This window comes from Echinops telfairi, unplaced genomic scaffold (assembly GCF_000313985.2).
Source record: "Echinops telfairi isolate 266 unplaced genomic scaffold, ASM31398v2 ScPeMD7_7400;HRSCAF=8409, whole genome shotgun sequence".
Taxonomy (NCBI): Eukaryota; Metazoa; Chordata; class Mammalia; order Afrosoricida; family Tenrecidae; genus Echinops; species Echinops telfairi.
The window spans coordinates 2,702,569-2,706,505 of record NW_022111300.1 but is presented as its reverse complement, the minus strand read 5'-3'; positions in this window follow the sequence as shown (position 1 = coordinate 2,706,505).

Here is a 3,937-nt window from a genome sequence, read left to right as displayed (position 1 = left end):
TTTAAGACCCCAGACGCTGTATCTTTTGATAGCCAGGCACCATCAGCTTTCTTCACATTTGCTTATGCACCCACTTTGTCTTCAGTGGTTGTGTTGGGAAGGTGACAACTCCATCTTTTCTACCAGCTCCCCACCCCCACCTCCCAACCCCCTCCTTGGAATCTCAATCCACTCAAGGCTTTCTCTTACCCCTTGCTTTGGAGGAATGAATAATGCCCCTAAGCCAAGAGCCATAAATGTGCACATTTCAGTCCTTGATGTCCTCTTGTACCTTTCAGGCATAGGCAACCCTCCAGTTCAATGAGTTTCTTTCTGTATTTATTTTTTTTGGTTTACACTGTTGTTTTTGTTGGGGTGGAGTATGTGGGGAGGAAGAGGATTTCACCATCCTTTGAATTACTTTACCACTTTAAACTCTGCATTTTGGATTCTGACATTTATCTGCACATTGGAATCTGGAAAACAATATTGGTAGCCTGGGCTGGGAATTTCAAAACATCCATGAGTGTTTTTAATGCATAGACAAGTTTGGGAACTACCTAAAGGAAGCTGCTGCCATTTCTTCTTAATCAGAAAACTGGAAGTTGACAATTTATCCTCTTTTTCTAGGATTTGGTTTGTACAGATTTGCTTTTGTATTATTTTTGTTTAGGTATTATGAAAATTTTGTAAAAGAAACATTTTAAAATATGTAATGCTATTGCAGTATGTATGAATGTCCTTTTTCTCTTCTGGGGCCTAGGGCATCCCCCAGACAACATAATATGTTGTAGAATAAGTTTATCGCTTGTTCAATTAGCGATTAATGTCAATTTGCTGTTTTTCTCTGGAGTCATACTATGGCATTCATTTAGTGCTTATATTTTGGTGAAACCAAGCCTTTAATAAGTAGACCTGAAAACGGGAGGATACTAAACTTTCATTTGTATCAAACCAAAATGTGAGGTTTACCTCTGGAAACCCTCACCAGAGCAGGAAGCAGTGTTCAGAGATCCGAGTTTTAGATCTCATTAAGCTCTTTAACTGCTGGATATGCTAAATCTTGATTCCTAACTAAAAACCTTGTTCTTAAACAGCCCGCCTTCTAGGCTGAGTGAAGGTTCAGAGGCTGTAAAGAAAATACACAACAAAGGCCTTAGGCTGTGAAGAGAGATCTGTAACTTATGGTTGATGGCCAAATAGAACTGGTGACCAGAGAAGCTGGGACTAACACAAATAGTGCAGCTGCTCACCAAATGTCAAATAAGCAGTTTTTTTTTTTTTTTTAAATAAGTTTTAAATAAATGTTTTATAAACACAAATGGACAATCTTTAAATCAAATCCCATTGTGGGCATTTACTCAGATTTGGAAAGAACTTATTTAGAAACACGCATAATTCACGGCATACAGATAAGGAAGATGTTGCTATAGAGGTAAACTGATAATGCTAGGAAGCTTTTTCAGTGTTCTTTTAAAAAAGTACCTTGAACTGTTAGATTTCTCGGGTGGGAAATGCCTTGGTTCTTTGCTTTGCACAAGAAAGGATTCATGCCGAAGCCTGGTTTGTGACCAAAGTGGGTTTTTATAAAGGACGTACGAAGTTTCAGGTTTTACAGTCACTGAACACGGGCAACTCTGTGGGGCTGCACACCCGCAGGTGGTAGCCTGAGGCCAGAGAGATGGCCAGCCCAGTGGGTGCAGGACAGGAGCCAAAGGTGGAGAAGGCCTGATAGTCTCAAGGTCAAGGTATCTGAGGCCTCTGGCTAGGAGGTGTGTTCGAAGGTACTGGTTGACCCCATTGGCTGAATTAAGCCCACCTGGGCCTACTTTGGGCTGCGTAGGTGTACCACCCACCTGGTGGGGGTGGGGGCTGAATTTGGAGCATGCCCAGTTAGTCTTTATGGCTGCCTAAGGCTTGCCTGATTCTCTTCCAACCTCCTGTGGGGGGCCTTCAGGCACATGGAGGGACAACCCCATCCCTGTTCTGCTACCTAATACAACCACACTTAGGTTTCATATGGCTGTCTCGGCTGACATTTCACATTAATGAAAAAACATCTATTTTGCCCATTATTGTCCGTCTGGCAGCAACAAACACCAAGCTGCTAGGTGTGAGTAACACTGTGTGATGGGTAAGGTTAAGGTCTCCCTCCTCAGTGTTAAGATTCTCAGTGATTTGACAGTTATGCAAAGAGGCAGTACCTGTCCATTTTGACATGGTCCTCTTCATTTCCATATACAGTGAACCCTCGCCACTTCGCGCTTCGACTTCTGCTGCTTCACTCTATCACGGTTTTTGCGTAACAGTGCATGCTCTGTCAATACTGCCACTGATTGGCTCATACTGTACACTCTTCTGTCTGCATCGCTACGTATCGGAGCTACGTATCAGATGCATTTTTGCTTTTTCGTTTAATAAATTGGGTAATACGAGTGTAATGGTGACTAAAGGGTGTTTTTTCATGTCCTCTATGCTCTAACTACGAAAATATTTGATTTACAAATAAGGAATCCTACTTCGCTTACAAATAAGGAATCCTACTTCGCGGAATTTCATTTATCACAGTAGGGTCTAGAACCGATTAACTGCGATAAACGAGGGTTCACTGTAATGCTGATTTCCACAGAAGGACCTGGCCTTTGGAACCTAACCAGGCTGCTAAATGAGGAGTAGCTGTGTAGTCGTTTTAGATAAAATTACCCCAACTCAAATATATTTGATATCAAAACCCTAACCCACAGCTGTTGAGTCCATTGTAACTTACAATGACCCTGCATAGGGTTTCCACGGCTGTAAATCTTTAGTGAAGCCGAGGTAGCCTCAACTTTCTCCTGAGTAGCAGCTGATGGGTTTGAACCATTCATCTGTAGTCAGCAGTCCAGCCCTTACTGGACAGTGCCAGGTAACTGATATTGGTGGTCTTACAATACATTGAGCTCTTCTGTCCCCAATTATTGCTAATATGTATCTTTAATAATCAAAAGACACTCTTTCCATTTAAATCTTGATGTGAGGATAAGGCTTTCTGAGACTAAATTGATTGTCATACAGAAAAAATGGTCCTTTCAATTTCCAGATACTTTTTTTCACAAAATTATCTCATTGCCTTTTGGTTTGGGTTTAAAGGTTCTTCCCATTATTTTGACATTGAAATTTGCATTACTAAGGTGATTCTGTGAATTATATGAGTTAGCACTTTTTGTTTGCTCTGGATGACAGCTTATATGTACACAGAATCTATACAATCTAGAACATCAATAATTTTAGATTCGCTAATCCTTCCAAACGAATATTGTTTTCTGACATTAAGTTGCATTACATTAAGCCCACTGCTAAAATGAAAATATTGGTTTGGGAAAAGAAAAGATATGATACTTACTGAGCACTTACTGTGTGGTAGGAACTCTACAACTTGTGTATATTTCTCATGTAGTACTCAACTTTGATGCAAGATATGATTCCCATTTTATGACTGAGGGAACTGAGGCGGGTAAAAAGTTCCATTTATTCTTGCCCTCTAGCTGTAATGGAAGCCACGTTGGTCGGCAAACTCTGTGTTTGCACCACGCTGTGCTTGACTTGAGCTACGTGGAGCAGTCTCTGATTTTATTACACTACTCGGTGAACTTAAATTTTGGTGAATGCGTGGCAGGATCCTATATGAGTTTTCTTTTCCAAATATGTCCATTTATTTTTCTACTGTTTATTCAGCCCCCCCCCCCCAAAACACACACACACACACACACACACACACACACAAAAACTTCTGCAGCCCTCCTTTCCTCATTCCATTTCCCTTTGACCAAGTTGGCTTCTCTGGGAGACACAGGATCTGACGCATCCTCTGGTTTCCTAAGTCTTATGATGAGTCAGTGCCCCAAATCTTGTAGACCTCACCAGTGCCAAGAGATCTGCTGTGTTGCTCTCGGCGTAAATATTACCAATCTATTATTCA